The sequence below is a fragment of the Oncorhynchus mykiss genome, chromosome 4, assembly GCF_057628025.1.
Source record: "Oncorhynchus mykiss isolate SJ-2025 chromosome 4, ASM5762802v1, whole genome shotgun sequence".
NCBI lineage: Eukaryota > Metazoa > Chordata > Actinopteri > Salmoniformes > Salmonidae > Oncorhynchus > Oncorhynchus mykiss.
Window position 1 is genome coordinate 60,423,695 of NC_143025.1, and position 13,836 is coordinate 60,437,530.

At 43.3% G+C, this 13,836-nt stretch overlaps 1 protein-coding gene across 1 annotated transcript in view; it reads right to left on the reverse strand.

The window, feature by feature from the left end:
* tiam2b (TIAM Rac1 associated GEF 2b) overlaps window positions 1–13,836 on the reverse strand; it is a 57,815-nt gene that overhangs the window by 28,059 nt on the left and 15,920 nt on the right. The window contains exon 2 of the mRNA XM_036975623.2: window positions 9,598–9,709. The gene's annotated coding sequence lies outside the window, so the exon portion shown is untranslated. The remainder of the gene's footprint in view (window positions 1–9,597; window positions 9,710–13,836) is intronic.

Sequence of the window (13,836 nt, forward strand, 5' to 3'; positions counted from 1 at the left end):
CCCTCGCTGGGGAAGCCCTGTCACTCTCGACCCTGGCATTCTTCAAGCACAATGAGCCCCCCCCCCCCCCCCCCCCCCCGTGCAGAACTCCAGGCCAGCCATACTGCAGTGGAAGGCATCAGGGCTGAAAATGAGAACGTGCTCCTGTGGATGGCTGAATGCTCTTGTTTGAAGTTTTTTTTTGGGGGGGGTGCGTGGAATGCCACCTACCCTTGACATACACAGTCACATCCTATTTATTCCATGACATCAGAGCGGTTCAAAACAAACAGTTCAAACCTTTCATTTCTATCTCAGTGAAGAACTTCATTGTCTTTCCTTTTGTTCACCAAATGCAGTACTACGAAACAAGTTCCCTCTGAATCCCCCTTTACTATCTTGCTCGCTCTCTTGTCCCAGCAAGAGTCTCTGCCTTTCTCTTCCTCCTCCTGACCCCTTTCCTGTTGCTGTGCTTACACGGGCCTGCTAAACACTGACTGCGTCCCAAATGGCAACTTATTTCCTATATAGTGCACTACATTTCACCAAGGGGCCTTGGTCAAAAGTAGGGCACTATATAGGGAATAGAGTGCCATTTGGGAAGCAACCACTGTATCAGCCAGGCCCCACATACTTCACACAACTTTCCATAAGGGGATAAAGGGCTGGCACACAGAGCCAGAGAGAGAGAGACAGAGACAGAGACAGAGACAGAGACAGAGACAGAGACAGAGACAGAGACAGAGACAGAGAGAGAGAGAGAGAGAGAGAGAGAGAGCATCCTGACAGTGTTCTAAAACAGACCATAAAAAAAGGTACAGGCCCTTCTCTTCATCCACTTTATGTTTGTCACATGAATGTCGTTAGAGCACATCTGCTGCGGCCAAGATATTCCCAACTGAAAATCTACTGCTATGATCTAATATTGTAATAACACAACTGCCCAAGTTTATGACTACAGTACACATGAGTCATCGTACAATGGAATTGTTCATTGTAAACGGACACCTTCACAGCAAAATTCAACATGATTAAATAAATTGACCTTCTAAAGTTTTTTCAAACAGATCAAAACTGTAGGAGGCATGAATGTAGATGTTTTATTTAAAGAAAAAGAGGTTCAGTAGGTTCAAATCCCCACACTGTGTCAGCAGCAGCATGTGTAGCCTACTAAGGATGGAGCCAAAATCCAGTGCATCATTTCTCCTTCAGAGGCCGGATAGAGGAAACAGGAAGAACAGCTAGATCATAAAGAGAAGGAAGCAGAGACACCTCCTAACTCCCTCAGGACTGACACTGTGCTATGGTGGCAAGTGCAAACGCAAGAACATACCAACAACCCAATGCAACGCTATATCTCTCTCTCTCTATATATATATATATATATATATATATATATATATATATATACACACACATACTCTCTCTCTATATATAGATATATATATACACTCTCTCATATATATATATATATATATATATATATACACATATATATACACTCTCTCTATATATATATATATACATATATATACACTCTATATATATATATATATACATATATATACACTCTCTCTATATATATATATATACATATATATACACTCTATATATATATATATACATATATACACACTCTCTCTCTATATAGATATATATATACACTCTCTCTCTATATAGATATATATACACTCTCTATATATACTCTCTCTCTCTCTCTCTCTCTCTCTCTCTCTCTCTCTCTCTCTCTCATTATGGGCATGTAGGAGGGCTGAGGCTGGTGGTTAATGGCAGCTGGCCACCTTAGAGCTGGAGCCGTGACTGGGCCTCTTGTTCGACGAAGCATACCATACAAACTCCCACGCCACACTCAGGAAGGAATGCAGAGGAGAGCAAGCACATGCAGGCAATAGTGCAGTCGCGCACACATACACAAGCAGACACTTGGAGGAGGATCAGGGAGTCAGAGGAAGTAAAATAGAGAGTGAAGAACGGGGGCCATTGTTGTTGTTTGGCTGTGATGGTTTAGATCAGGGGTGTCAAACTAATTTTGCCCCGGGGGCCGCATTCTGTCTTTAATGAGGTCCCGAGGGCCGTATTAAAAATTGTTTGTATTTCCTCGCTGTCAAAATGAATAGTCCTCTATCCATCGTTTTGGGAATTTCCGATGCGCCCTGACTGTCTAGCTTTCATTTAAGTGATTCTTAGCAAGCTGGACACAGCCCAAAAACTGTATGAATATATTTGTCATTTTAAAGTATATTGAGGTTGTCCCGCCATCCCCTTCCTCTCCCCTTGCCACCTGTGATTACTTATCTACAGTGGGGAGAACAAGTATTTGATACACTGCCGTAGAGGTCTGTAATTTTTTATCATAGGTACACTTCAACTGTGAGAGACGGAATCTAAAACAAAAATCCAGAAAATCACATTGTATGATTTTTAAGTAATTCATTTGCATTTTATTGCACGACATAAGTATTTGATCACCTACCAACCAGTAAGAATTCCAGCTCTCACAGACCTGTTAGTTTTTCTTTAAGAAGCCATCCTGTTCTTCACTCATTACCTGTATTAACTGCACCTGTTTGAGCTCGTTACCTGTATAGAAGACACCTGTCCACACACTCAATCAAACAGACTCCAACCTCTCCACAATGGCCAAGACCAGGAGGCTGTGTAAGGACATCAGGGATAAAATTGTAGACCTGCACAAGGCTGGGATGGGCTACAGGACAATAGGCAAGCAGCTTGGTGAGAAGGCAACAACTGTTGGTGCAATTATTAGAAAATGAAAGAAGTTCAAGATGACGGTCAATCACCCTCGGTCTGGGGCTCCATCCAAGATCTCACCTCGTGGGGCATCAATGAGCATGAGGAAGGTGAGGGATCAGCCCAGAACTGCACGGCAGGACCTGGTCAATGACCTGAAGAGAGCTGGGACCACAGTCTCAAAGAAAACCATTAGTAACACATTACGCCGTCATGGATTAAAATCCTGCAGAGCACGCAAGGTCCCCCTGCTCAAGCCAGCGCATGTTCAGGCCCGTCTGAAGTTTGCCAATGACCATCTGGATGATCCAGAGGAGGAAAGGGAGAAGGTTGTGGTCTGATGAGACAAAAATAGAGCGTTTTGGTCTAAACTCCACTCGCCGTGTTTGGAGGAAGAAGAAGGATGAGTACAACCCCAAGAACACCATCCCAACTGTGAAGCATGGAGGTGGAAACATAATTCTTTGGGGATGCTTTTCTGCAAAGGGGACAGGACAACTGCACCGTATTGAGGGGAGGATGGATGGGGCCACGTATCGCGAGATCTTGGCCAGCAACCTCCTTCCCTCAGTAAGAGCATTGAAGATGGGTTGTGGCTGGGTCTTCCAGCATGACAATGACCCAAAACACACAGCCAGGGCAACTAAGGAGTGGCTCCGTAAGAAGCATATCAAGGTCCTGGAGTGGCCTAGCCAGTCTCCAGACCTGAACCAAATAGAAAATCTTTGGAGGGAGCTGAAAGTCCGTATTGCCCAGCGATAGCCCCGAAACCTGAAGGATCTTGAGAAGGTCTGTATGGAGGAGTGGGACAAAATTCCTGCTGCTGTGTGATCAAACCTGGTCAAGAACTACAGGAAACGTATGATCTCTGTAATTGCAAACAAAGGTTTCTGTACCAAATATTAAGTTCTGCTTTTCTGATGTATCAAATACTTATGTCATGCAATAAAATGCAAATTAATTACTTAAAAATCATACAATGTGATTTTCTGGATTTTTGTTTTAGATTCCGTATCTCACAGTTGAAGTGTACCTATGATAGAAATTACAGACCTCTACATGCTTTGTAAGTAGGAAAACCTGCAAAATCGGCAGTGTATCAAATACTTGTTCTCCCCACTGTATATACACACACACAAACACACACACACGGTTGAAAATTTTTGAACACCTACTCAGGTTTGTTTTTTGTGACTATTTTCTACATTGTAGAATAATAGTGAAGACATCAAAACTCCAAAATAACACATATAGAATTATGTATTAACCCAATAAAGTGTTAAACAAATCGCCATCCCTTGTCTTGATTACAGCTTTGCACACTCTTGACATTCTCTCAACCAGCTTCGTGAGGTAGTCACCTGGAATGCATTTCAATTAACAGGTGTGCCTTGTTAAAAGTTAATTGATTGGTCTAGTGTGCTCTGGTCTGTCTTGATAAAACTGTTGATCTAGTGTGCTCTGATGTGTCTTGATAAAACTGTTGGTCTAGTGTGCTCTGGTCTGTCTTGAGAAAACTGTTGGTCTAGTGTGCTCTGGTCTGTCTTGATTTGTCGACACATCAGAATTTGACTGCTCAGGCCAGATGTGGTCTGGTGTTTTTATTCATACTCATATAGGGCCAGATTCAGAGTTGAGATAAGCACGTGCAACTTAGATTTAGGCCTAAATTGTTCATTGATGTCATTGGGATTTAGAGACTTATAGGGCTCTATTTTCGTCTGCCGCTAAGGAGGAACAAGTGTCAAGCGCACGCTAGTTTGCAATTTAGTCATGTAAAAATGAGTGGCATTCTCCAGCCCTAACGCCAGGTTTGGCAATTTTTACCTGTCTAACATCAGCTCGCTTGCGCTGAGGAAAAAATAAAGAAAATTGAAAATGGACCATTTCATGTAGCTCTAATGGGATGTTTTAAGACACACCGGTAACGCAGTCGATAATGGCATGGATTGGCATGGATTTTGAGAGTGGAAGCGCACCCTATCCAGCCATGACGTAGTGCCCATGGAACCAGAGATGTGCCTTTTGTGCCGGTGAATCTCATATTTCGAAACAATTTTTTTTTTATTTTTTTTTTTTAGTTTAATTTTATTTAAAAAAACAAGCACAACCTATCCTCTCCTTAATCAAGGCCGGTTTAGCAGCATTGCATTGTCTTTTTAGCCTGCTCATTAGCCAGGTAGCCTATGAATTAGGTTTTAAATGGTCTACTGAGAGGGCTTTGAAGTATTTCAGGTTTTTCCCCTTTTAAAAAAAAAAGTATTCACATAACTGCATTCCACTTGTTGAAGTAGGCTATCCATCCCCATTTTCAAAGAACGCACCTTGTCTGATTACCAAAGACACACTTCCGGCTCCAAATGATCCCCCTCCTCCTATAATGCCATATTAACAGTGGATAAAAAAATGAGAAAATCTGCCTCGCACATATGGACAACGCTAGAATTGACAGGAGTCTAGTATTTTGTATAGGCATACGCATGTTACGCGTAATGAATAGGCCTGTGTGCACCCAGTGCCATGGAACGTGATAAGTCATTTATGATATTGCACTTCTGACCCCACCCTATTTAGAAATATTGTTGCTGGTTTAAAAAAAAAAACAGTTTCCTTGTTTTCCATTTCATATGATTAGAAACCAAGCCCTCCATAGGCTACCCCAGGCCTAGGCCACTATAGCAAAGGCTGGTTCAACAGCAATGCATTGTGTATTTTTTATCATGGCCTTGCAAAGTAGTCTATTTTTCGTCAAAGTGCATTGAATTGAAAATATATTGTACGTTCTGAAACATACACACATATGCCCACTTGCATACTTCATTTTGCCTGGTCAAATATCCATCCCAATCCCCAAAATGTGCCTCTCATCCAGTTACCAAAGACACGCTCCTCCAAACTTTTTTTACATTTTCAGTCCTATAATGCAGTATCAAATGTAGGCCTAGTGTATATATCTTGCTTACTGAGAACCTGCCTCACACATACAATACAATTTACAGGAGCCTAGTATTTTTATTTTACGAGAAGTGCGATGTGTGAAGACAAGTAGGCCAGGCTTATTGACGCCAATTACAATGTTGACCTTTTTTCTCTCTTCTGTTGCTATCCCTATGATATTTAACAAACTGTATTGTGGTATAATCGACAATGGACTAGGAGGAGAATAGTCTGTGCCCGCCAGAAGAAATGACAACACAATAACCTACAGAACTTGAGAAAAACGCATGCAGTACTAAGCCATTGAACGTGTTGACTGGCCAGTGAGTGACCAAGCCCTCATCACACCTACAACTTGTTTATTCATCAAAACACAACCCTTTTGCGCTGCTGCCAGTTATTGTTCTCATAATTCTGGTTGGACATATAGCGCTACCGCCAGCACACAGATTTACCATTGCGTTAGGTTAGTTAAAATAGAGCCCATGGTTCACTAGTGTGCACTGCTTCTCTTATTCACGTATTCATCCTCTGTTCGCCAAACAGTGTTTCCCCATTGTCTGCTAACCAGACTATATTTGACCTGGTATTAAATTAAATGAGACAAACTCTTTAGCCACCTCCAGCCCATTTCCACCCTCTACCTCAATCGGTCAATTTCTAACTAAGTTAGCTGTCAATTAGAGTTGGACCCCATTGATCCATCACTGCAGCTGAGCCTTCTGTTGTTAGCAAATATACCGGGGAGTGAGTTGAGGACACAGGCTGCTGTAACATGTACGCTGGGAGTTGGGAAGCAAGTGCAGGGAGTGAATCATTTAATAAACCAAACGAACATGGAACGAACAAGAGACGTGAAACAGAAACAATAACACCCGAGGAAAGAATCAAGGGGAGTGACACATATATTATGGAGGTAATCAGGAAGGTGATCGAGTCCAGGGGAGTGACATGTGGCGCAGGTGCGCCTAACGATGGTGTCGAGCACCGGAGGGGGGAGCAGGAGTAAACGTGACAGTATCACGTTTTGCCTTGATGTGACATTTTGGCGCTGAACATTTCAGACTAGTGAGAAATACAGTGTGAAATGATCCTAAAAGCCATCTAGATGTAAATAACTAAATCTTCATACCCTTCATAGGGAGAGGGGTGATCTGGATGGTAGTTGTGCTCGTGGGGGCAGGGCTCTTTCATCTCTCTCTCTCCACTGAGCACACACTCTTTTCTTCCAGCTCCATTGTCCCAGAAGAGAGAGAAAGAAAGTGAGAGAGAGGGGGCCAGAGAGGGCCACACAAAGCAGAGACGGCTGCCTGGCGCGGGCTCTTCTGTTCAGCCTCTAGTCCAGATGCCAGCATCAAGCCCCTTTGCCCTTCAAAACATCCATCAATAAAATTATAATAATACTACATGGTACTTTTCAAAGACCCAAAGTCGCTTTACAATTGTAAAAACTAGACAAAAAGCAGAAATCTAAACAAGGCCAGACTAACAGCAGGTCGAAACAGAAACACGAGTGAGCGAACAGGTGTTGTGGGTGTGTGTGTGAGAGAGTGAGAGAGTGAGAGAGTGAGTGAGTGAGTGAGTGAGTGAGTGTGTGTGTGTGTGTGTGGGGGGGGGGGGGGGGGGCTTAGGGGTAGGCCAAGGTGAAGAGGTGGGGCTTTAGGAGGGACTGAAAGATGGTGAAGGGCTCAGAGTCACGGATGGCTGGAGGGTGAGAGTTCCAGAGCCTAGGAGCAACCCTGGCGAAGGCCCTGTCGCCGAAGCTCCGGAGCTTGGATCTGGGAACGACAAGGTGGCCCGCTGTGACGGAACGGAGTCAGAGCGTGTGGGTTGAAAGGGGAAAAGAAGGTCGGAAAGGTAAGCGGGGGCAAGGTGGTGAAGGGTTTTATAGGTCAGAAGGAGGATCTTGTAGTTAATGCCCAAGACTCACTATCGATCCAAGGAGATCCATAGGAACTACAGCTTAGTGAGGTTAAAGGCAACCCTCAGGCATTCGACACTGTGTACACAATGCCAGTCTCACTGAGAGAGAGGTGTACCACAGTGTTGCTGGTGACACTGATGACGATGGCTTGTCATTGTCTTTGAAAGGAGGAGCCATATGTTGGCAACTGTACTTTCAAAAGATGCCCATGTAATTTAAATGAATGGACTGTCGCTGGCGATTGAGTCCATTTCAGGCAGTTTTGTGAATGTGCGAATAGCAATTGGAACAAAAACCTGCTAGGAACCACTTAAATGCCAGCAGCACCCTCAAGTTGTGCATTTCTACACTCGTAGAGAAAAAGTTGGTATCCAGATTAAAACCTAAAAGGGTTCTTTAGCTGTACCCAAAGCCATAGGATAGGAGTCCCCAACTAGATTCAGCCGCGGGACGATTTTTTTAGTGAGCGGATGGTCAGGGGGCGGAACATAACTAGAAATTATTTGTACTCTGCAAATTGACGCAAGAAGCATAAAGAAATAATTATTTCAAAACTTGATTACGTTGGTACACGAGCACATATGTCTGTCTATTTATGAGTGGAAATACTTCGGAATAGATTTCCTAAATAAAAAGACATTTGAGCTGAGTTCCTAGTGATTTTACAGTCTTTTATGTAGAAAAATGAAAATCCCCCCCCAATTTTGTTTTTTATTCTTATTTTTTGGGAGGGGGCAATTAAAAGCGTCAGTAGAGTTATTTTATGCTATTCATTTCGACATTTATTCAGGTTTTCAACACCCGTAATAGCATGACCATGATAGTCTTTCGGTTACAATATGGTGGTGAAGGGCTATATTTGGCCCATTCATCTCTGGTCAGAGTCAGAGTGAGGCATGCTGGGTTTGCTCCAGCAATAGCTTAGCACCTGGGTCCTAATGCTAATGAGCAGGATGTGGTGGTTAAGGCTAAGTCCATGTAAACATAGGGATTCCACAGGCAAACCCGATGCATTCCCTCACACACAAATACACACACAAGAACGCACACACACACACACACACACACACACACACACACACACACACACACACACACACACACACACAACCTAAGTACGTTGGGCTTTGAGTTGATTCAGTATTCATTTTCTCTGTGGAGCAACGACAGTGTTGCTGGTCAGTGAAGTCTTAAAGTCTTAAAGGAGTGCATTAGTATTGATCTGCTGTTTGGATGCCAAATGAGAGAACAAAAAGTGTTTTCTTTCCAGTGCAACCAACAGAAAACAAGGGGAAAAAAGGCCCATTTGTACAACTAAGTGGATTTATTGGCTTAAAGTTTAATACTATTTGTTCAGAAGGTCACTGGTAAATACCCACTTAGCCGTAGAGGAATGCCGTAGACTTTTACAGTAGACTTGGTAACGTGCCGTAAAGCAGCTGAACACAACTAAAAACCTCTGGACCACATCCCCCTATTGTATGCTGGGTTGTATTTTCATAGTTCATAGTTTCTATTGTAGACGGTGCAGCCTTAGCGTGGCAGTATGGCTGCCAGAGTTCCACAGCCATGGAAATGATGGTGATCTGAGAGGGCAGTAGGGCCCAGCCCTGTTCTCCTTGTTTGATCGGCTATGCAAAAACATCTCTGACTCACACTGAAGACCAAGGCACGCAGAGTCGGATTGGCTTCCAGCCGGACACTCACTGTGCACACACAGCTTGGGAATTCTGCTGACCTGTCACTTATGAGAGGTGAGAGGTGAGGCCTGACAAATCCATTCTCTTGAGTCCTTCTCACGTGCACTGCAGTGCACACAATCCTACATGACCTAAAAACGCACACAAGCACGCAAGCACACGCACACATCAAGGCACGCAGGCACACACTGACTATACTTTACATAGTACACACAACATACACACTCAGGACACAGTCACTTCCTTAGTCAGGGTAGGGCTATTTCCGCTCAGATGGTCACTCACCAATAACAGGGCTCCGTTCTTATTTGAATGTGACTCACAGGTCTCAGAAGGTCAAACATCCCGTCCACTTGTGTTCCTGTGACGCTATCATTGTAGCACTGTAGGGTAAAACCTGGGAACAAAATCCAACTGAAGCGTTATCTGAATAGCCTACATGAGAGCTACCACAGACCCAGTACACACAGTGCACCTATTCCTGCTGACTGCTCTGAGGAATTCAGAAAAACATGTTCAAGATTTCAGAATTATCTTTCAGGTTCTGTACTGAAAATTGAAAAGTGCAGCAGCACTTCACCAAGTTGTCCTCTGACTTCAGGATCTTCTCTCATTTGAGGGGAACATGTAAACCAATCCTAAACCAACCCCTTCCCTGGTTTACATAAGAGGCCGCCCATTCAGGGAGTCACGGAGCTGAGCTCACCAGGAACCACAGAGCTTAGTCACAATTCTCCACCCTGTTTCATAAGTGTGCGCGTGCACACTCCCCATCGTGGATTTAAAAGCATATGATTGCAGTAAACATTGGCCGGAGTGAGTTTCCACTATTGCTAGATACACGCGAGAAAGTGTGCAAGTGTAAAGTTTGGCAGAAGGGCGGAGAACCCGGGACTCAGGAGGGAAGTCAGGAGCGCCTCACTCACTCCTCTGTTACGCAACACAGGGAGAGGCTGCAGATCCAGCCGCACTGAATGGAAAACAATGAGGGCTGGAGCCAGAAACGGGCAGGACAAGCTGCCAAAAAATCAACTGAGAGAGAAACCACAGTGTGTGCTGCTGGAGAAGAAATGAGAAGAAGAAGAAGAAGAAGAAGAAGAAAGAGGGGGGGAGTGGGAAAAACAGACACACAGGGGAAACATACACTCTGACTCACATACACTCGTTCATCCACATTGACACAAAGTACTTATTTATTCATTTATTCAGGTGAATAAATTAATAAAATAACCCTTTGCATTTATTGCATGGTTTGTACCGAGCATTGAAACATTTAACTCTCACCACCCCAGTGGTGTTCAAATGCAAAAAAAGTCATAAATTATAGGTCAGGGAAGGTTCCCATGAATCCACTGTGGGAAGAGTGAGAGAGAGGAGGAGGAAAGGGAGGAGGGGGGTGTTCTATACACATTCAATCCATAATCTGGAGGGAATTAAACTCATGAGGCTACCCAGTATTTCCCCCCTCAGGCTAAACCTCTGTTCAATGAGAGAGCAATGTCTGGGAGCTCCAGCCTTACAGGGCCACTAACCCTAACCCTGTCTATGAAGCAGACAACACATAACACACCCCACAGCTAGGCTAATCTAGGCTGTCCAAAATGGAACCCTATTCCCTATGTAGTTCGCCCCAGTCTGAGGTCCTGAGCGCTCTGGAGCAGATTTTCATCAAGGATCTCTCTGTACTTTGCTCTTTTCATCTTTGCCTCCATCCTTACTAGTCTCCAAGTCCCTGCCGCTGAAAAACATCCCCTCAGCATGATGCTGCCACCACAATGCTTCATCGTAGGGATGGTTCCAGGTTTTCACCAGATGTGACACTTGGCATTCAGGCCAAAGAGTTCAATCTTGGTTTCATCGGACCAGAGAATCAGAAATGTTTGGGTACCCTTCCCCAGATCTGTGCCCCGACACAATCCTGTTCTCGGAGCTCTACGGACAATTCCTTTCGACCTCATGGCTTGGTTTCTGCTCTGATATGCACTGTCAACTGTGGGACCTTATATAGGCAGGTGTGTGCCTTTCCAAATCATGTCCAATCAATTGAATTTACCACAGGTGGACTCCAATCAAGTTGTAGAAACATCTCAAGTATGATCATTGGAAACAGGATGCACTGGAGTTCAATTTGGAGTAAGTATTCAGACCCTTTGCTATGAAGTTAAGGTATTTCAAGTTGTCTTTCTTTTTTTATTTTCTTTTTTTAAGAACCTGTTTTCACCTTGTCATTACGGGGTGTTGAGCAGATTGCTGAGGAAATGTTTTTTTTTAATCAATTTTAGAATGAGGCGGTAAAGTAACAAAATGTGGAAAAAGTCAAGGGGTCTGAATACTGTCCTAAGGCACTGTATGTATAGTGCGTGTGCCTTCCAGAGGGGTTAGGTCTTGGGTTAAAAGTGGAAGTCCAATTTTAGGTGATTTTAAAGGGCAATTCCACCACTTTTCAAGCTCATTTCATTAATCCCCAGCACAATACTAGTGTGTACATGTTTGAAAACGGTGCGTTTGTCGAAAAAAATATATAAAGTTAAAAAGTTCTACCCGATGACATCAAAAGTTCAAACATTTTAAAAACAGTGTTTTACAAACACTACGATACATGCGATGACGTGGGAGCAAGAAAATACTTCACCTCTGGCTGGAAAGTCGGCGCAGGTTTGGGAAAATCACAGTTTCCCTTCATTTTAACCCGACCCTGTGATGTCACAGAGAAGCATTGTTTAGGACCTTTCTTCTTATCTTTTTACCCACAGATCATAGAAACACGCCGTTGTCATATGTAAACATGGGTATGGTCCTGGAGATAATGAATATGACGTTGAAAAGTGGTGGAATTGCCCTCTAATCTTGATCTCAAGAGGCGAGGGGACTTATCTTGTGTGGGAACAGGGAGTAGAGGAGATTGCAGAGCATAACGTAGAACTAATAGATCAGTAATGAAATGCAGCTGTGGCCCAGTCAGGCCCATAAAGACATAAAAAACATAAAGCCTTATTATTGGACTCTCGTTAGTGCTGAGTGATTAACCGAAATGTTAGTTATTTCTCTTCATTTTTTTGTTGTTGTAATTGGCCAACATCAGTTCAATTATTTTCTGTGAGCTCAGTGTGCACATTAGCAGTTTCTCTGGAGATAAATCAGATCAAGCCTGAACTGTGCGATGTAGTAGGGAGTTGTAGTTTCCAACAGGCCAATATTGCACATAGTCTAGCGCAGAAAATGTGGTTATTAGTGCCTACTTGTCCGATGTGTGTTTCTTTTACGCCTGCTACATAAAAGAGACAGAAGACAGCAGTTGCTTCGCAAGGCATCTCTTCCTGAAAACATGATCTAAGTGATTGATAGTTTGTATTCAGCAGTTATAAAAGTATGCAGTCATACAAGTAAGAACTACTAAAATAGTGATTTTGTCGGACAGCATTGGCAGCAGCTCTATAGAGATGAGATGATGACTTTGATTAAATAATAAAATCATCAAATAAAACCAATGTAATATACACAACAACTGAAATATTTTATAAAAGTAAAGTAATGCGAATAAATGATCGTTAATAAGTGATCAGCAGTGAATTGACAGTCACTACTGTCATGGGACTTTTATTACTTGTTATATTCTGTGTTGTTACAGCACTCCACCCATTCCACCTTGGGTTGTGCCATGGCGGAGATCTTTGTGGGCTACACTCAGCCGTGTCTCAGGATGGAAGTTGGTGGTCGAAGATATCCCTCTAGTGGTGTGGGGGCTGTGCTTTGGCAAAGTGGGTGGGGTTATATCCTGCCTGTTTGGCCCTGTCCGGGGGTATCCTCGGATGGGGCCACAGTGTCTCCTGACCCCTCCTGTCTCAGCCTCCAGTATTTATGCTGCAGTAGTTTGTGTTGGGGGCTAGGGTTAGTCTGTTACATCTGGAGTATTTCTCAAATCAAATCAAATTTTATTTGTCACATACACATGGTTAGCAGATGTTAATGCGAGTGTAGCGAAATGCTTGTGCTTCTAGTTCCGACCATGCAGTAATATCTAACAAGTAATCTAACCTAGCAATTTCACAACAACTACCTTATACACACAAGTGTAAAGGAATGAATAAGAATATGTACGTAAAAATATATATGAATGCGTGATGGCCGAACGGCAAGATGTAGTAGATGGTATTGAGTACAGTATATTCATATAGGATGAGAAATGTAAACATGATATAAAGTGGCATTGTTTAAAGTGGCTAGTGATACATTTATTACATACATTTTCCATTTTTAAAGTGGCTAGAGTTGAGTCAGTATGTTGGCAGCGGCCTCTCAATGTTGGCGATGGCTGTTTAACAGTCTGATGGCCTTGTTTGCCCCCGGTGATGCGTTGTGCAGACCTCACTACCCTCTGGAGAGCCTTACGGTTGTGGGTGGAGCAGTTGCTGTATCAGGCGGTGATACAGCCTGACAGGATGCTTCGATTGTGCATCTGTAAAAGTTTGTGAGTGTTTTTGGTGACAAGCCGAATTTCTTCAACCTCCTGAGGTTGAAGAGGCG